Consider the following 22,098-nt stretch of genomic DNA (forward strand, 5'->3'; position numbering starts at 1 on the left):
TTCTCACCAGGCTGGACCAGTGGACTGGCCAGGCAGAGAAGAACCCATGAGATGGGTCCCAAGATGGCTGAACAACTGACCTGTTTGGTAAGCGGCAGGAAGGAAGGTAACTGAGTGCATCCCCTTCTGCAAGGATAATGATTATATTAAATGGAATTGTGGATAACCTCCAACTTTCTTCACAATAATTAAATCCTGACCTTTCGAGATTTTAAGAGCTTCATGTAGAGTGGACAGAGGTGGGGCCAAGACTTCCAAGCTGCCTTGTCACCTGATACTTGGTGTCTTAACGCCAATTATTAGACTTGGAAGAATGAGTCAAACAGTATACGTTTTACCTAAATACAACAAACTTATAAAGACTCAACTATGCTTGTCAAGGGTGCCTCAATAGCTCAGTCAATAAAGTGCTTGGTCTACAAGCATAGGAACCCAAGTTCAATCCCTAGAACTCACATTCAAAAAGTGGGTGGGGGGGATAGTAGTACACGCTTGTAATCCTGCCACTGGGGAGGCAGACAGGAGGATCTCTGTGGTTTCCTGACCAGTCCGTTTAGCCTAATTGGTAAGCTCCAGGCCAATGAAAGACTTTGTCTCAAAGGAAGTAGACTGTATTTCTGAAGATAACACTCAAAGTTGTCTTACACACCACACAAATACATACATACACACACACACACACACACACACACACACACACACACACGTATGTAAAACAATTAAATTTGGGGGATAAAGCTGGGGATTTTTTTCTGTGAATCCGAAGATCTCAGGCAACTCTGGTTTTGATGACTTAAGGGCACATTGCAAATTAGTCCTTCAGTTTTCGGATTTCACTAAGCACATTCATCTTTCTCCTTTGACACAAAACCCAATACTCTTGAAGAGACGAGGCAACATTCCAACTCCTCTGCCAGCATCCATCTTTCTGTTTTGAGAGTTCTAAGCCTAAAATAAAAATTTATTTAAATTCCAAAGAATTTATGTCTTTGACATATTTAAATTCCGAGGAAACAGGAGTTGAGGTTATACACATTTTGTGATACGGAATAAAAACTTCAGAGTGTATTATAGGTCCACAAGTGGAGTTTTTAAAAAGTAAATAAGTATTTATTCTTTAATTGGTAGGGGGGATAGAAAGTTTGTCACTAGGTTGTGGTACTTTCATGAAGTTTGGTCCTGCTTTAATTTCCTTCCCATCACACCTTACAAAGCATCCTTTGGTCTTCCAAGAAGTCTTCATATTAGAAACGTTATCTGTGATGGCATCTCAGAGCCTTTCAAATTGCCCTCAAATATTTAAACTTCCATTCTTATGCTATAATGATTCAAATATAATCTAGAGTCATGCTTTGTCTCCCCTCCACACACTTCTTTAAAACACAGATGCTGATGGGTTATGCCAACAGTTTCTAATTCTTTCTAAATTATTTATCTTCAGATCATTTTCCCATGGGTGCTCCAAAGCGAAAGATTTTTGGTATGCATATTTGTTTTTATTTTTGTTTCGGTACTGAGGGTTGTGCATACCAGACAAAGTTCTGCCATCGAGTAATGTCCCCCTCCCTCTCATAAATGTCTATTTTTTCATCAAATCCCCCAAGTCACTTATGTTTGGTTGAATCTACTTTCTTTCTGTCAGCAGTGGAGATGTTCGCCTCTTTCAGCTCACTCTGAATACTGAATTCCTGACACTGTCTCCCAATCCTTGTTTCATGTGAACATCACACACACACACACACACACACACATGCACACACGCACACTTGCACGCTCACACATAGAAACAAACATACACACCTGCAGCAGCACAGTGCACTAAGAAAGACAACTATTATGTACTACAGAAAGCTCTAGGTCCAAAACCCAGCATCTCAGGTGTAAGAACTTACACAAAGTATATAACCTCTCTAAGCTTGATTGACTGATTGATTGACCAACTGATTGATTGATTGCTAGGCCCTGGAGATCTAACCCAGGGTCTCATGCTCGCTAAGCAAGAGCACTACCACTGAGCAGCACACTCAGCCTTGATCTTTTTCATTTACAAAGGAAGGATAAAGCTTCCTTCCCCCTTGCAGGTGTCATCACTTACAGAGCTGGGTGGGAAAAGCCTGTGAGGTGGAGCTGACAGTACAATAGGAGGCTGGAAAGTAGGCTGATGCTGAGCACAAGCGCATTTGTATTTTAGGACATGCGCAGCCCTGTCTAGACTACTGCAGTAATTTCCCAACTGGTTGGATCCCTTTTCATCCTTAATCGATGCTGCACTGCAGTGCCAGATTCATCAACTTAAAAGCATCATTTTTATCGTGGCCCCCTCTTAGCTGAAGGACTCACATAAGAAAACGTACTCTCAGCCGCTCTTCAGGGTCCACTGTGACCTTAACAGCACCGAATCTTGCCTCTGCCTTAGCTGTCTTTTGCTATCCTTTCCCAACCTGCCCGTTCTCACAGCCTAGTCTTTGATCTTCAAGTAGTTCAGATAAAGCTTTCCAAGCTTTTTTCCTCCTCCATCTCAGAGGGTTCGTCGTCTCTCTCTCCAAAGTTTCTTTAAGCTGGTATTCTAACCAGATATGTTGGCGTATCTGTGCCTCATACAGTGTATTTCTCTGTGTTCACATATATATATATATATATATATATATATATATATATATATATATTCAACTTCTCAATCAAAAGATACTATGACATGGATAGCTCTTTATCTCTTATGTAAAAACTGAATCAAAGTTGTAAGTTTTCAGAAGGCAAGATGGTTTCAGCATAGACAAGGTAGGAAGTGGGCTCTTCATCAAAACATATCCCCCTTATTATTTTTTATTCTTTTTTCAGGGTCAGGGTTGGGGCAGGATAACACTATTAATGCTCACCAAGTGGGGAGGAGAAATTGAAGTATTTATTTACAGAGGAAAACCAAGGTGCTGTTAAAAGGTATGCCTGCATTGCTGGTGTCTGGGTCAGCAGAGGACTTAGCATCTAGTGAGAGTTCAGAGTTTGTATGAACTAATGTATGCACAAATGGATGAATGACTGGGTGGCTGAACGGAGATAAAATTGAACTATAAAAAAGTGGACAATGTCATGGCAGACAACCCAGCATTGTGTGGTGACATCTAAAGATTATATGAGGTATGTACCACGCAAAGTGCTGGCTTTCTGTTTGTAGATTTTAAAATCTCCTTCGCTGGGATGTAAAATCTCCTTCCCCCTCCTTGGCCTCTCACAGTGCCTTCGTTTTCCCTGGCCTTCACTCTCTTCTACCTCAAAGACTGCTCATTGTGTGCAGACAGAGTTGCTACCCTTTCAGGAAACTCTGGCCTGTCACCAGGCTCCTGAGGTCACAACCAAGCTTGGTACTTATTAGCTCTGTGACCATGAACAAGTGGTTTAACTTTCCGATCTCTATTTACCTCGCCTGCAAAATGGAGTTGTTCCGAGTACCTAGCGAGGAGTTCATGACTTACCATAATGATTCAAAGCTCTCCTCTGCATCGGCCCTCACTCTCACACAGTGGATGTCAGTGCTGGCTGCTACTATAGAACCAGGGTGCTGGCACCTCATGGCCATAGGGCTGTGGACAAAGGTAAATCCCCAGAGAGTTGTTAACGTTCCTAATTATATTTGGATTTTCCATCAACACATAGCCTTAACCAGAAGACCTAAAATCTGGGTTACTGTGAACTGCACCTTCCTTGGCCTGCTACCAGGAGCTAAGCACACTGCTCCTGTCAGAGAGCTGGAGCAGGTAGCCCTCCAGTCTGTCAAGCTCCCTTCCACACCCTGAAAGCCATTCACAAACCCTGATCCTGGAAGCTTTCTGTCTGTTCCTCACTCCCCACTCCACCCCCACCCCCGCAATAGATGTTTCGTGGCTCTCCAGAAAGGAGCCATCTTTACAAGGTCCACTCTGGTGTGCTCTTTCCTCTGCCTGCAGTATTCAACACCTGCCTTTCCTTTGCAATTATGTCTGTCAAAGTATATGCAGTGACCCTTTTGATATGTGGCTTTGCTTTCTGTATTTCCAGTTACCTGTGGTCAGAGCAGTCTGAAAATTATCAAATGGGAAATTCCAGAGATGATCTATTTTTTAAATTTTAAATTGAACAACATTCTAAATACCACAAGGGAATCTCACGACATCCTGCTCTAACCTACCCAGAACACGAATCATCTTCCTGGCCCAATGTATACATACTGTATACACTACCCTCTTGATAGTCATTTAGTATCCATGAGTTATCCAACCAACTGTCAGAGTATCTCAGTGCTTATGATAAAATAAACTTTATTTTACTTAATAATTGCCTCAGCACACAAGAAAAATTATGCTGGCAACTTGAATATGCCAAGCTAAGCCTCTTCGGTGAAAAGATGAAAGTCCATCATAGATAGATACTGGGGAAAAGCAGTGTATACAGAGCTCGGGACTAAGATTTCAGGCATTTGTGGGATCTTGGTACAGAGTTTCATGGATAAAGAGGAGCTACTATGTGCTTACACAGAGTTAATAACACAAACTCTGGTGCTGCATCACACCTCACGTCAGAAAATGGGTTTTGTTCCTGAAGCCCGGGAAGGAGGCTGAGAAGTGCCGTCTTCTGGACCTGGTGTGGCCATTGCACCCAGGAACTCACTGTAGCTTGGAGTTAGCCACACAAGACCAAGCCAAAATCCCAGCATATGTGGGAGGTGCTTTCCAGGCCCCACCCCTTACCAAGGAGCTGATGACAGTCGACAGATGCTGAGGGAGGAAGAATCGTTCTTCTCTGAGGGTGTGGTCACCAGTAGGTCTCCCATGCTCCAATCAATAGCCCCATACCCGGGCCACAGGGACAACACCAATTGGAATTAGTGGGTTATCACACACAGAGAAAAAGAAGACATGAAGCCGGGGGAATGGGTGGGGCGGGGGGACACAGAGGGAGTTAAAAGGGAGAAATAGAAGGGTTTGTATGATTGTATTTCATTGTATACACATATGAAATTCTCAGCAAAAATAAAATACAAAGAGAGTCTTTTCAATGATTGCATTCTACCGTATAAACATGCTACTGCTTATCTAACCCCCTACTGAAGAAGAAAAAGGTGGTTTCTGGGCCTCTGCATCTTTTACAACAGAAATATCACTGGGAGGAAACAGCCTGGCCAGTTCCAATTCTCTGTGACCAGGCCTGCCCAGCGGTCCAGCTCAGATACAGGTGAAATGTATTGTGCCAAGGGAAGAGTCCTGAGTGGAGGGCACTTCCTGTGGGGCACCTTAGCAAAGAATGGCAAGATCTTATTCCCTTCTTACAGACAACTTGCCTGGACCCTGTGGTCACTAATTCAGGAAGTACAGTTCTTTCCAGGGGTCTCCACACAGGTTAAATGGGCTTGACTACATAGATGGAAATACGGGAAGAATTTTACCCTGGAAATAAGGCTGAGTTTTCAGCAGCCAGGCCAATTTGTAAGAAAGCTGCTAAGAATTGTAATCTAAAATATCTCCCCTTCCCCGCTTCTCAGACTACAGCCCCGGAGCTTGTTCGGATGACATGGAGCCCAGGAAGAAGCCGTCTCTTCTACCATCAGATTTTTCCTGGGTGTGGCCAGAGAGGGAGGTGACTTTAACAGCTGAACTGGCCTGCCTGCGGCAGTCTTTACTGCAGCAAGCTCTGCAATGCAGCGCTCCCGCTCCGGGGCTCTGGCTGAGCCAAGGCTGTCCCAGCACCTCCCGTGAATCAGTACTCAGAAGCCGCACCCTCCCGACTGCAACCAGCCTACAGCTCCTGGCGGCCTCAGATTAATACATGGGGGAGAAAAGACACACACTCTGCCCTCTTTACACAAGGCTCTGTTTCAATAATTCATCAGAGGCAAAGTGTTTAATGGGGAACAAGCAATTCCTAAAGCTTGGGTCAAAAACGCTTTCAGACAGATCCAGTGTTGCACAGCTACAGAAAATTCAAGAAAGCCCTTGAGGCTGGGGAGATGCTTCTGTTGGGGAAGTGCTTGTCCCAGGACCTTAAGAGTGTGAATTTGGATCCCTAAAACCCACATAAAAAAAGCTAGGAATGGTGCCATGCACCTGTGACCCAGCACTAGAGAGATAGAGACATGAGAGTCCCCGGGCATGCTAGCCAGGCAGTCTAGCCCAATCTGGGAGTTCCAGGTTCTGTGAGAGACCCTGTCCTAAAAAACAAGATAGGAGGGGACAAAGGAAGACACCCAGTGTCAACCTCTGGCCTGTACACACACACACACACACACACACACACACACACACACACACTGAATTCATATGGCCTTGCTTTTTATTTTCCCACGTTGGGAACATTTTCTACTCTGATTGAGCTGTTTTGCCAAGATTTACTTAACCTTGTGTAGCAAAATCTTTACAAGTAGAGGCCACGTCACTCGCCTGAGATCAGGGGACACCGGCCTTCAGAGGCAAGTTTTTCTGCTGTGTCTCTGCTGGCTGCCATCCTCAAACAAGCTGGGTGCCCAGAGAGGGTCCACCCATCGACAGTACTCTGGCTTCCCTATTCTTCCTCCTTGGGTTCTTTATATAAGATCTCCTCATGATTACATAAAGACACAGGGAACACAGAGCCAATTAAGTGTCTTTCCACGCCTCTTTCATCTTCCCACACCTTCCAGTTCTCCTAACAGAGATGAGAAACCCAATTAGGCCGTTTAAAATAGCAGGGCTGTGTGATAGCCCTGTGTAGGCTGTTAACGATTACTGTATCTTACAACCTGCAAGAAAAGGCTCAAATTGGAAACAAAGATATTAATATGCCCCCATCCCTGTTGGATCATCATTTAGCTTGTCAAGCCGACTCATCATGGCAGAGCTGAATGTTCCAGCCCCTTCTGGGGATGCTTGTGCCCCCCTTGTCAGAGGGGAGTGAAACATCAGGCAGATAGGCAAGAGGTGAGAATGCCAGAGTTTGGCTTGTTTGAGCCTTTAACTGTAGGAGATTAATTCTTACCAAAGCCAATGACAGTGCCCACAGAATGGGAGCCAAACCATAAGGCAGCTTGATATGTCCCAATAGAATGCACGGGATTTGTGCAAAATGTCCTGAATGTTTTTCCAGTTCAACTACTGTTTGGAGGCTTCTGCCACCTTGTGGTCAAATGACACAACTGCAGGGTCTCCACAAATTCAATCTCGGTTTTGAGACGTACTTAGTACCTTCCTCTACAGAGGCGCCTGATGGGTGGAATAAGTACGTTTAGGGTACTTTCCCAAGTTTGATGTGGAAACACTTTTGACTTTTTCTGTCATCAGGAAGTTTTTACTGGGATTCTGTTGAGAAGTCTAACTCTTACAGGTTTGAGCACATAATGTAGAGACAGATGACGTCTTAGGTCTTTCTAAACTAGACCGACAAGAAAATGTTGGTGGATTCAGGAAGGCTTTCCCTAACATTACACCTTGAGATGAATATTCAAAATAGAGAAGCAAAGACACTTACCAGGCAAATGACATCATAGACACACAAGCTGTACAGCTAGTTAAAATAGCTATCTATTTTAACTCGGAGGCAACTTAGACCATGGTACACCTGGTGATATATAATTTTCCAGGGCCAACAATGGTTATTAGGACAAATGTGACAAACTACACATTTCTAATAAGTCAATTAACTGTAGTACAGGTAACAAACAGCTAAAATGAAGTTCCTCCAGCCAGCTAACAGTGGCCTTAGAACAGTGGTTCTCAACCCGTGGGTCGTGACCCCTTTATGGGCGTTGCATATCAGATATTTACATTATGATTCATCATAGCAGCAAATTAAAGTTATGAGGTAACAATAAAATAATTATGGTTGGGGTTCACTATGACATGAGGAATTGTGTTAAAGAGCAGCTGCATTAGGAAGGTTGAGACCACTGCCTCAGAAGATGAGATTTTTACGTCTTGTGTCTCATGAATCATCAAGTTGACCTCCTTAAAGACTCTATCCCCTCCTCCCAAGCTACCATGGATTTCTGGTGTGGGTGATGTCTGAGAGGAGGGGAGGGACTGCCATCTGAGTCTTCTGTGACCTTGACTCTGGGAAGATCATTTCAGCACACATGCTTCTGTATTTCAGGACCCTGATGAGAGAGTTGTTGTCTTTATTTTACAATGGAAAAGTAGGTTCTCAACGGGCTAAGGAGATTTAAGCAGTTAACGAAGCTAGGGAGAGGGTTAGTGCAGGTGTGGTAAGTTGTATGGATGAGGTAGAAATGGCTAGACAGTGGTCCACAGCCTCCGTCGATAGTACCTGTGCAATATGAGAAGTTCCCTGGCATATATGTGCTCAAAAGATACAGCATGGGGCTGGAAAGATGGCTCAGCCATTAAGAGCTCTGGCTACTCCTCTAGAGGATCAGGGTTCCACTCCCAGCACCCACATGGCAGCTCACCACTGCCTGCAACTACAGTTCCATGCGTCTAACATCCTCCTCTGGCTTCTGTGGGCACAAGGTACACAAATGGTGAACAGACATACACTCAAGCAAAAGGCCCATACACATAAAATAAACACAAAAGTTAAAATTAACGGAACTATGCAACTCATCTCCCCTAGGTACACTTAACAACAACTTCGCATGCTAATTGTTAGCCAGGGCCACTCCGTTTTGTGAAGTTGCTCCATTAGCTTCCAGATTCTTGCTTTCCCTACCCTCGTAGCTGATTTTGCAGACTGGCACCTGACTAACAGATTCCTTCTCTCTCCCCTAGCCATTCAGGAATCAAAGACAACACCAGGGCAACCACGTACTATGGACTACCTGGAAGGAGAAACTCCACTCTGCCATGTGTTCCTGAACCTCCTCAGAGGTTCCGACACTGCTGTCTGTCCATCTATGGTGTTAATAACTCTTTTGATAAATCTCTTACGTAAAAAAAGACAGTCCTCCTCAGTGTCCACTTGACCCCCAAACCTGAGACTCTTCACCAACGGCTTGCACTTGGCTCCACTAGGAGAAGGAGGCGACTCCCACATGCTAGTTAATGGCTTGCTCAACCCCTGGCTAGAGGTGACTCTAAAGCTCATTTAGGAATAATGAACCCACTAACTGTGAGTTACGAGGAGACTTTGAGACACTCTCACAATCAGGATGACCATGGCAAGTAGGTGCACAGTGTTTCAAATATGCTGAGACCTAACAGGAGGTAAGTGTGGTCAGGTGGGCAGCCTGAGCCACCCAGCTTTCCCTACTCTTGGATGCCATATTCACAGACAGTCTACTCTACTCTGGGGATAAAAACAGACCCCCAGCCCTGGAGCTGGACAGGAAATCTGAGCTAGAGAAGGTTAAACTTGGAGTACGGTCCCATAAGTGCCCAGCCCTCCTTAGTGGCTGTCTCTGGGCAGGTGGGAGGGGAGATCAGCTTCCACTGCCAACTGAATGTCATCTTCAAATGCAGCTCAAGTCAATGACAATTGAAATCGATTTGCCCTGGGACAGGATGATACTGTGCAGGGCATGAGTCGGGTTATCTGAAGGATGCTACAGATAAGGACGGGCACTCTCCTGCTGACAGGAGAGCCAGTGCTTGCCAATTCTGCAGTGGAGACCGCAGGGCATTGCCCTACCCGCACCCCAGGCTTGGAGGAAAGAAAAGGGCAGAGGCTTAAGGCCAACCTTCTAATTCAGAAGTCCCTTCCAGGTACTGTCCACATTTCCCCACTTCTTCCTGCCTCCCTGGGTCTTCCAGCCCAGTGGGAAATGGACAACAGCTTAGGTCACCAGCAGCTCCTCTGATTGACTGAGGAAGGCATACCCTTTCATCTCCTCTGCCTAGAGACCCCTTCTTCAAGCAGACTCCACCAGCAGGACCCTTTACTGAAGCTTGGCAGTTAGGGTGGAAATAGGCAAGACTGACTCATGCCCAGATTCTACATAGAGTAAAGGGGTCACAGCATTCTCCACTGCATGCTACTGCTGAGAGAGAGAGACTTTCGCCAATTGGCATGTGAGTATGGGAAACCAAAGGGAATGGGAACAGACTGAGACAAAACAGAGGGAGAGTCATCCTCAGGGCAGCTGGAAAGAATTTTCCAAGGGACTCACCACCTTGAACTCATGCTACGGTGAAGGGATGCTTACAGTTATCGCCTAATCCCCAACATCTCTCTGTGTCTCTCTGTCTCTATCTCCCTCCCTCTCTGGCAGTCTAGTGAAACCTATGACTCCATCTCAAGATAATGGTTTCAGTTCCATAAAATAATAGTAATCCAATTACAGTGAAAATCATTCTTAATAGTTGTTGGTTTAGAACATAACTGTGATCTAATTATTCTATAAATTGTAAAATCATGTTCCAAATTAGCTTTAAAAAAAATCCCCTAAAGTGCCCTTTTGCAAGATTCCCTCCAGACCTCTTCCCCAGGTAGAGGACTTAGCACGGTCTGGGGCACATTACTGAAGTGTTTCTCTTTAATGAGTTACATACTGATAGGTAAAACTAAATGCAATAAAATACCTCAGTTTCTCGTTATCCATCACTCATGTTTTACCAATGGGGAAAATGAGATTCTGCCCCTCCTGAATCTATGAATGAGAACATTCAACATGCTTCAATCATTGAGGGATTTGGCAAGGTTGCCCTGGATATGTGTTTGGATTTTTCACCTAGGGCTTTCTGAGATCATGGGCTTTATCCTGAGCCCCGCTGTAAGATGATCTGAGTTTATTCTATGCTTAGTGTTGAGAAAGGTGATGTGCCACAATGGAGGGCAACTCACTTGTACATTCTCTGCTCCTGTCTCACTCTGAGAGATGGTGTGGTGCAGGGCATGCCAAAAAGCACACAGATCTACCCGACTCTTTTGAAGGCATCCAGCCACTCAGTGGTTAGAGCAGGGTGATTGTGGGAGAAACACTTTCTATCAAAAGTTCAAACACAAGAAAATTCTAGTTATTATTTGCTAAAGCAGAGGACATTCAAACTATACACTCAACTTAAAAAAAAAAAAAAGTGATAGCATGCATGGTGGCTCATGGGTGCCAGGCTTCCCATAGGCACTTTGTGTTGTCAGATTCTGATCTCCGTTGTCATTGTATGACTAGATTTTGCCATCCTTAGTTTCTAGGAGAAGTGAGGCTCAGAAGTCAGAAGACTGGGATAGGCAGGAGAATCACACTCAAGTTTGCCTAACTCCAGAGTTCACACATAGTCCTCACAGTGTCAGACAGACAAGGCCATGAACTGGAGCAAAGCAAGGGGATTGACAGGAGATATCTTTGAGAATGATGGAGTGTTTCTTGGGGAACTATGGTCTTAGAAACTTATGGCCATCGAAGCTACCCCAAGCCAGTGGATTTTGGATTTCTGTGTTGCAAATTTAAAGAACTAAGTGCACAGATCACAGAGGGTGAGTTTTAGAGAGACATTTATTATACATTCATGGATGGGAACTTAGAAGGGAGAAAGAAAGAACCTTGGCATTTGAGTGAGGCATGGAGGTCAGTCACATATCTGAGTAGCTGTGTGGCAAGAAGGAAGTGAAGGGAAGGCTTCAGAGAAAGAATAACGATGCCCAGAGTACCAAAAAAAAAATGTACACTTAGGGTCTGGCCAGCATCTGAATGAAAGAGACAGCAGAGAAGAACAAGGGAAAGTAAGGACCCAGAAAGGAAGGCTGACCCAGCAGAACTTCATGGTGGTCCATAGGGACTGCATTGAAGACAGATATCCTAGGAAGGAAAAGTACATTATCTCATTAAAGGAATAATTATTCCTCCCACCTCTTTAGAAGGGCTTAATGTGAGCCTACCTTCTTGGGTGGTAGTCCCCTGGCCAAGTGATTGACTGCATTAACTATTCAAGAAGACAGTGGTATGTCACCATCAGGGGTCAAAAGAATGGAGAAGTTTAATATAAATGCACCCAGTACAGAGCATCCTTGTATATGAAAGTCCTAAAACAATATGCACTTATTATGGTTGTTATTGTTATTATTATTATTATTATTATGTTTATGTTTATGTTTATTTTATATCTGTGTTTGAGGGGATAAAAAGAAAGGGTAATTTGAGTGCCTTTCACAGAATTGTGAAAAGTCTTTTGGAACACCCAAGAGAGCTTCAAATTTTATTCTAAGATTTAAGAAGTCATCATCAATCTTTAATATCAGGTAACATTAAAAAGATTAACATGGCGGGGTGGTGATGGCACACACCTTTAATCTCAGCACTCAGGAGGCAGAGGTAAGTGGATCTCTGTGAGTTTGAGGCCAGCTTGATCTACAAAGTGAGTTCCAGGACAGCCAGGGCTACATAGAGAAACCCTGTCTTGAAAAAAAATTAATGTGAGGACCATATGGATAGACTAAAAATAATGATAATAAACACAAAGAGAAATGTTAGGACAACAAAATTCAGCGTTTCTGTGAATTCATGATGTTATACTCAAAATTTCAAGTGCACATGTGTAGTTACATTTTTTTCTTGGGAAAGGGATTCATAAGTTCAATAAAACCTTAGAGGAGACTCTGAGTATAACAAAGGAGGGCTGGCAGTGAGGAAATACAGGGAGAGCATCTGTAGAGGCGTTTGGGGGTAGACTAACAGAACTTGAAGAAGGGTTATTTTTAGACAATAAAAGAAAGAAATGAATCAGTGTTGATAAAAATACTTCAGAACTAACTGTCTCACAGTCTACTGTCATAAGTGGGAGAGAAAGAAAGAAGGTTAGGTACCCATTTAGATTTTAATGACAAGGAAATATGCAAGTGGAGGCCTTTTGTTATATGGGTGATTTAGTATGCTTTCTATTGATGTTGAAAAACATTCAAGATAAGGTGATCTACAAAGTAAAGAGGTTTAGTTGGTTTGTGGTTCTGGAGACAAAGACCAAGAGAACAGTGTCAGCAACCGCTCATCTTTGGGCTTCCACTCATGACAAAATGCAGGAGAGGCAATAAGTGCATGTAGAAAAAATAAAACAGGAAGTGGCTTTGCTTATTAACAACCTGCTCTTTCAGTAACTAATCCGGTCTCACCGGAGAGAGAGCTCATTTTCTCACCACTGTAAAGGTCAACACCCTCCCTTGAGACAGGTATCAAGCCCTCTTAAGCACCTAATGACCTCTGGAAGATCCACCATCTCTGAATCATCCACCTCTCAACACATCTCATGGAGCCACATTTCAACATGTTTTCCAGGGGAGATGAACTATATCCAATCCATAGCCAGGGAAGTAGAAACAGACCCTGCTGATGACACCATCTCACAGTCCTCCATGCAGACATGTTCTCTAGGAATCTTGGAAGTAAGATATCTTCTAAGAAGGATGATACCCCAGGAGCTAAAAGAGATTTGAGATGGAAGAAATGAAGTAATGATCTGTAAGCACTTAGGTGTTTCTGAAAGTCCTGAGGATTGATGGCTTCATGAAAATGCCACTGATCTACCAGTTGTCGTGACCTGTGCTCATTGTTAAAAAATACTACTTTGGTAAAATCTAAGTGGCCTCTCAGAGAATGAAGCAATGCCAGAATGGATGGCAAATTTGGGGATTTTTTAGGCAGGTAATTCAGTGCAAGAATATTATTAGGACAATGGTTATGAGGTAATCATTTAGGATTGGTGAATACCACACAAAAGGAGGATATTCAGGTGAGAGTTTTACAATAACTTACAAACAAATATTTGGTGCTGTTTATTAAAACACTAGAGGACTGTCCAGTTACTGCTATAGCTTGCAGGATTCACCCCAGGTTTGACTGAGAATTACTTTTCTCTTCCAACAGCATGCACAGCACCTCCCAACACCATGAATGCTACTGGATCAGTAGTGATATGAATGTTATGGGAGTAACCAAGCACCTTCTGATCAGATCTATAACTTGCTCCATGAACTGGAACTGCTAAAGGAGCCAAGAACGTGTAGCTACATAGGTCATAGGCCCAGTGGAGAGCTCAATACTACTATTCCAATAAATGGACAGAGTGTTAAAATGACTCCTAGCAACTTACTGCTGCATCCATAGATCAGAACATCTCTCAATCTTCATCAGAGAAGCTTCTTCTTACAGCAGGTGGTAATTATCACAGAAGTCCTCCAATTTGTCAATGAGCAGAGAATAACAAATTGTGGAATGCTCATCTGTAAACAGGTATTCATACCACACCCCTCCCCACAGGACCCAGGGATCATCTGTAAAGGCCAGAGGTGGCCGATAACATCAAGGGAGCAGCGTTCTCTAGATGCACATGTAATTCACAGTCACTGAAACAGCATGCACAAGACCTGCTTCTTTAATGGTATGACCTCCTGTTAGGCTGAGCACACACCAGGGCAGGTCCTACTCCTGAGATTAACTGGACAACACAAACCAGACATGATGGAAAAGAAGAAAAAGGAGAAATCGCAAAGGTGAGTGGGAAGGGATGGGAGGCTGGAGAATGTGGTAAGGGGAGAAATTGGGAAGGGGTGAATATTTTCAAACTACACTGAATTAAAAAAAAAGAGGTCAAACACTAAAAAAAAAAAAACATGGAGGTCTGACGTTCAGTTAAAAGAGTTTTATAAGAAGTTTCTGAAATGAAGTGAAAAATAAAGCAACCTTTCCTTATTAGTTGAGTTTCTAGTTTAGGAGAAGAAAAAAAATCTGTTTCCTATTGTCCCTTAGATTCGGTTCATGAGTCAGCTAGTTAACTGGCAAACGACTAGTTAATGGGGAACAAGCTGTAAACAAAATGTATTTAATGTTAATGTTTGCAGTTTTACTTATGCAGAAGCTTTCACAAGAAATATGAGAAGATACAAAGACATTAGATCCAGAGGGCATACATCATCTAAACAAAGGACAATAAACAAAAAAGGGACAAAGGGAGAAAGGATTGAGACTTCTGATAATACTAAATACTTGGGGTAAAAAACTGATGGAAGATAGAAATTATTTTAGTAATGTTGGTTTTCAGAATCTCATCTTGGTGTCAAATTTCTGTCTCTGGTAATTGTAATTGCTTTTTTATCTTCTGGTTAAAAGAGGAAAGAATGAGACCCATAGACTTATGGGAAAAGCTCATCACTGGGTCTCTTTGTCCTCTTTCTAATGTGGCTACATGGGATAAATATCCTTTACTACTTTTCATTTAAAAGAAAAATAGAGAAATCCATGCCTTGATTTTAAGCAGGCATGAGTAAAACAAAAAATTATTTTCATATTTATTGACTTTTGACTAATTTCATCTCAAAATAATCTTTATGCCAGTGACCTATTCTAGGATGCCATGTTCTGAGCCCCTTCACTGGAATAGCAAAGCTGTCTGTGAGCTCAGTAGAAGACCAAAGCCATGTAAGTGAAGACACCTGGGTATCACGGTCATATTCATGGAAACACTAAGATGTATGAGGTTCATGATTTTTGAGTCTCAAAAACTGCCAACAAAGCTAGTTAGTAATAACAGAAAAATAAAAATGACTTCAGAGTGGTCAAAGATCCCCCCAAAATCATTTTCTGAGCCTTAGAGCTTCACTCACAGGAAGTAAATTACCACATAGACACCTTGTTAGGAACTTATCCATACCGGAACACATTATCAGAATCTAACTATAGCTTTCAAAGTTTGGGAAATACTGGAGTAGCCAGTTTTACCTCCTGACTTACACATGCCAAAAGTATTGAAAGAGCTTACAATCCTCCTGTTTGTGCAGTTTCCAACCCCTGGCATTATCTCAACCTTGCTTGTCACCTTCAAGGAACGCTCGGCTGCTTGCTAAGCAGTTCTTACCCACCCTGGCTGTAAAAGCTCAGCACTTTTTCCCACACTGGGAATGCTCAGCTCATCCTACAACTGAACCTGTGGTCCTACATAGTGTCTACTCTGCACCCAAGTTGCTTTTGTTCTATCCTTGTCAGTTATTTCTCAGCTCACGTTAATAGCTAGAAGTTGTTGCCCTTGCAAACAGTGAAAGTTTAAATCGCTCAAGAACCCACCCCCAAAGCTATCTCTCCTCCCTTCCCAGATGACACCCTCATCCCTGCCTGGATGGAATCCAGCCTAGTCTGGCAGCCACTAGTGTGCTCCACCACTGTGAAATGAAGGCCTCTGAGAAAGCCACATCTGCGTGGATGTCCCTGCAGGCCAATTGACTAATAGAATTTCATGATATGGAGGGATGGAATGCTCCAGACTGACAGTCAAAATCAGGCTATTATTAATCCTCTTAATAGCCATTTTCTATCAACTGCTTTGCCTGACTGTACTATCTTTGTGACTATTATGTAAGACTTTTGGATTGTATTAAGAGGCCACCAGCCTCCACCAGCCATGGAGCTAAGAATGTTACCAGATAGTATCTGAAACCTACAGCAGAGATTTCCTCGCCTCGCTGCCTGCCATCAACCCACCTGATGTTCCCATCAGCGTGTTGGTAAATGTATTGATTTCTAGCGTCCATTTGATCTGTGGCTATAATGATTCATATAGGGGCTGGAGAGATAGCTTAGTGATTAAGAACATTTGCTCTTGCAAAGGACCCAGGTTGAGCTGGGCAGTGATGGCGCATGCCTTTAATCCCAGCACTTGAGAGGCAGAGCCAGGTGGATCTCTGTGAGTTCGAGGCCAGTCTAGTCTACAGAGCGAGATCCAGGACAGGCACCAAAACTACACAGAGAAATCCTGTTCAAAAAACCAAAAAAAAAAAAAAAAAAAAAAAAAGACGCAGGTTGAGTTTCCAGCACCCACATAGCAGCTCACAAACATCCATAACCCTAATTTCAGGAGATGTGATGTCAGGAGATGTGATGTCTTCTTCTGACCTTTGTAGGCACCAGGCATGCACGTGATGGACATATATACATGCAGGCAAAACACTAATACACATAAAATAAATAAAACTTAAATATTTTTAAGTTCATATAACCACTTTCATAGTGATTCACATCATTCCAATCAAAGTCTGTGTTCCAGGACCATGGTCACTCAGAATAGACTAACCCCTCGGAACAAAGAGCTGTGCTTTACACCACCACCATCCAGTCTACGGTGCAAACTGAATAGGGCTTACAGACTCTCTTCAGCTAGCCAATCACTGAGGTCATTATTTCATCCTATTTGAAAATATTTGCAACACTGACTTTTAAAACATCCCATCAGAGAATCAAAGGGGGAAAAAAAAACAGTTTGCAGTCTGTTGCAGTTCTTCTCAGGCCCAACATTCATTGCACAAAGGAGAAACATTATTTTGCCTGACCACCAAGAGCAATGCTTCTCATATTAGAAACGTGAATTTGAACGACCCTGAAAAATAGAGTGAGGGAGACCTGGCTGGGCCTCTGCCCTTCAACCCTGCTTCTTTCATTCTATCCCCACCATCCATGACGGGTTACTATGTCGAGGAGTAGCTTGCTCCCAGACAATTCCTGAGAACAGAATAGGAGAAGCTAAAATCTATTTCTCTGAAGCTAGGAGTTTGGGGAATTTCAAACACCATTTTCATAGCATCACTATTAGGCATCCACATTCTCTCTCAAACACCAAATGTGCCTTCCCTGAGAGTGAATAAATATGCCACCCCAGCTGTGGTTACAGGAATTCTGTTTTCCTTGGACAAAAGCCTCTGCCATGAAAGTCCTTCTTGCTGTGTGAGATGCTGTCTGTTCAGGCATGGGTCAAGGCTGCAGCTCCGCCACGCACATTTCCCTCAAAACTCAGTTTTTTCATCTAGTTGCTAAAAGGCTTTACTTTACGCCTCAGACGGAGATTGGGAGTTGCACACGGTGAGTCAGCTGCAAGAGGGGCAGGGGGGCGGGGAGTCCTGCAGGTGCAGCTTGATGCATGATCTCACAGTGACATCTAGAGTCAACTGGGAGAGACCAGCGAGTGGAAGTCTGTGAGCCACTGGGCCACTTCAAACACAGTCTCTTTCTGCTGCCCGTGGACCAAGATGTAGAACTCTCAGCTCCTTCTCCAGCACCAGTATCAACTTCTGGCCTCCAGGTGTATGGTGCACACAAACGCACAAGCATACGTGAATACATGGAAGCAAGGAAAGCTGAGGACTGGAGATGCTGTCAGTAACCGAGGAAACAAGTCTGTGCTTACTGCCTCAACAGTACAGTCAGTATGGCACTGTGCCCCCAGCACGTAGAGAACGTGGGTCTTCTGCTGGGCCAGACGTTTCAGCTGGTCACCAGGGTGCTACTGGCAGGCACTAGCATGTTGTAAAGAAAAGGACTTACTTATTAAAGCTGGGGTCTGTCCTTCCTCCTCTGACATCACGAACACAGCCTGTTTTCTGACACCACAGGATGTTGTGCAGACCTGGAGAACAATGATGATGGGGTGTATGGAAACAGAAGAGATGGGGATGTGGCGGGTCCTTTCCATTTTGTTCTGCAGCCACGTGGACCTCATCTTCCAAACACCTGACACTTTCCTCTACGAAGACACTGTTTCAACAGTGACATAAAGGAGACAATTAGAAATCTGCCATGCATTGAGCTATTCCTCCCAAGTGCCTGTAAACTAAACCAATGTCACTAGACCAGTGAATTTTACTCTTCTAGCTTTCTGTGTGGCTTTGCTTTTATGTAGTGTGTGTGTGTGTGTGTGTGTGTGTGTGTGTGTGTGTGTGTGTAGTGTCTGTGCACATTTGTATGCATATGTTTGTAGAGGCCAGAAGTAGATCTTCACTGTCATTCCTTAGGCACTAAACATCTTGGATTTTTTAAAATTATTCATTTTACTATATGCATGTTTTGCCTGCATATATGCATGTGTACAGTATGCATGCCTGGTGCCTGAAGAGGTCAGAAGAAGGCATCTGATCTCCTGGAACTGAGTTATGGATGGTTGTAAGTCACCATGTGGGTACCTTAAAATTGAACCCCAGTCCTTTGCAAGAGCAACAAGTGCTCTTAACCAGTGAGCCACCACTCCAGCCCCTAGGTTTGGATCACTCTTAAAGGATTATGTCTTTCAAGTCCGTAAAATCCATAGAACTCACAGCAAGCCTGGGGAGCAGGTGGTACTCAGCCCTGGTTGAATGAGTAGACGCTATGGTGAGGTCATTGCATACAGACATGGCAGTCAGATGGCACTTCTCTTCAGAGCCAAGTTCTAGGAAGGGAACCCGGAGCTCTGCTCTGCAGTCCTTGTGAACACAGACGCTGTTTTCTCTTATGGCCACAGCATCTGCCACAGACCCGGGTCTCTATCAGAGTTTCGAGAAGAGTGGCAAATGGATCTTCCTTCTGTGATATGGAGACAGAAATGACAGTTCAGGTTCAGTGGACTTCCCAAGCTTCTTTCACGTCTGCTGAAAACTGGCCAAGAAAATAGAAAACACGTTTGCTGCAAGAGATGGTGTATCAAATTCCCACCTTGAACTCTGAGGAGACATGCTGTATGAGAAAACTGTGAGCAAATTCTTTCATTGGGCTCAACATCAGCCTCCAGAGAAGGCAAGTCACAGCCGATACGTATATTATTTACCAGAAGTATGAAAGGAAAAAAGTGAACTGATCAGAAGAGAAAACACCTCATTCAGCCACTGAGCTAGCTGGCCACAGCTGCCCAGGTGAACACAGCACCTAGGGATGTCACACTCTCAACAAGCTCTTCCCTCTTCCCCATCCAAACTCAGTGATCAGTCAGGATATCGGGTCGGTAGCTACAACAGAGACCTCACAAGACAATGCTCCGCCATAAAGAATAATGAAATGACATCATTATCGGGAAAATTAATGGATCTTAGGTAACTAAGGCTATTTCTCTCTCATATAAAAAACACTAGGTTTTCCAGACACCGTGCTCCATGATCGTGAGTGCACCGGGCTGTTTATACCACTACACCTCCACCATCCTTGACTTCAGACTTTCGGCTCCTGTCCTAACACAGCTGCTTTGACTCCTGCTATCATAACTGCATTCCAACCAGCAGAAAAAGGAGGGAGGAGCTTAAAATATACCCCTTCCTTCGAAGAAATGATGAGAGGATTTCTCTTAACTGTTCCTTCAGAATACAACCAATGTTTTCCTCTGGGACAAAGGATGCTTGGAAGGTTTTATTCCAGGGAACTGAGTAGGCAGTTAAAATTTCTGAGTTCTGTCATCAAGGGAAGATGTGTTCTAAGGGACAATCCACAGTCCTTACCATAATATATCAGCCAGTTAGTCCTGTGTGGCAGTGAAGATTCCCAAACCTGTTTAGGAGGTGGACAACCTAACAACTGTGGACTCATGAGATGTCCAGGCTCAGCTCTTAATTATCTGCATAAACCATTTGTGTCACCAGCAGAGAGGAGGAAAACTAGGGTGTTGGTACCAGTCTGTTTGGAAAATGGTGTGACTCCATCCATTTATGGAGATAGAAAAGTATTCTCATCCTATAGACTATGAGAAAACAGCTTAACACTGTTAAATCAAGTGTGTTCCAAATTGACTTGACTGGAGTTCTTTTGGTTAAGCCCCTGATCCCATAGAATTAGCCTGCTACAATTCGTGTTTATTATTTCAGTGTTCACTATAGCCATATTATAGAATTAGCTTAGGTCCCTACCAAAAGATGGATAAATAAAATGCACTGTACATAAACTATGAAAGTTTTTTTCAGCCATTAAGAAGCATGAAATTGCACCATTTGCAAGAAAAAAAAGATGGATCATGGCATTGGGCAAAACAAGCCAAATTAAGAAGGACAAATAGTGGACATTGTCTTTCCCATGAAGACCCTCGGTTTTTATTTTATGTGGTATGGAGAGCTGGAGACATAGCAGACAATAAAATTCTTGCCTCACGAGCATGAGGACCTGAGTTCAGATCCTCAACAACCACACAACAAGCATATGGCTGCTCATGCCTGTAAACACAGAACTGTCAGATGGGGCTGGGGACAGGAAGATCCCCAGAACCTTGTGCTCAGCAGGCCTGGTCTTGTGTGGTGAAGTTTCACTGACAGACCCTGTCTCAAGCAAAAGGTGGAGGGTGCCAGAGGACCTATACCCAAGATGGTCATCTGACCGCCACATGGCATTCCATACACGTGAACATGGGTGTACACACACACACACACACACACACACACACACACACACCAAAAAACTGGAATGAAAGTTAAAAAAAGACCAATTTTGGAGGAGGAAGGGGATTAGCAACCTTGGGAAGAAAGTGATGGAGAGTGAACATAATCCAAATATATAAATATACATGCATAAAATGTCTTAATGAAATACTAATGGGTTCCAAAAGAAATATTTTTTAAAAAGAACTCCTAAAAATTAATCATTCTAAAACATTAAATCTCAGAAACTTATTGTGCTACAAAATACATATTAGAAAACAAATTAAATTTTGTCTGCCAAACCAGGAAAACCTCATTAGCAGGAATTACGAGTGTTGGTTCTAATAAGAAAATCACAGCTCTGTGCTCTTAGGTTGCAAAAAAACCTAAATCCTCAGACTGAGAAAAATAAGGTGCTTCTGAGTCCTAGGTGTGTATGTATGGGTGTATGGATGTATGAGTGTATACGTACATGTGTATGGGTGTGTGTGTGTGAGTGTATGGATATATGTGTGTACATGTATGTGTGTATGCACGTATGTGTATGTGTGTGTGTGTGTGTGTGTGTGTGTGTGTGTGTGTTTTGGTGTGTGTATGGGTTGGTGCATGAAGTTGTTTGTTACTTTTCCATTTGTTTTATCCACAAAGGGAGTAGATACAAAAAAAAATGTATAATAAGAGAAAAAATCTTGAGGGGGAAAAATATGTTCTATCTACTGGTTAGATCCTACCAAGAATTAGAAGTCCCCCCCCAAATATGTAAATGAAGTACTTGAACCTACATCACAAAATAGTCTGTAAGAGAGCTTGAAAAGATAACAGCCTGTCAAAACACAATCTCTGGTTTCTGGTAACCTTCATATGAACATTCAACAACCAATTATAAGCTGTAATAAGAACAAAAACATCATTTTAGTAGCAATGAAACAAAAATTTCTATAGAATCCAAATTCACCACCAAAGGGTCTCCCCTTCTCCTGGCCATTGTTTACCACTTATATAACCTTGAAGAGGGGCCTTGTGAGTCTTCCCACAATCCTCTGCTCCCTTCAGGAGGAAACGTTCATAGCTCTGATCTTACAAAGGTCT

Source organism: Peromyscus eremicus, chromosome 9, assembly GCF_949786415.1.
Source record: "Peromyscus eremicus chromosome 9, PerEre_H2_v1, whole genome shotgun sequence".
Classification (NCBI taxonomy): Eukaryota; Metazoa; Chordata; class Mammalia; order Rodentia; family Cricetidae; genus Peromyscus; species Peromyscus eremicus.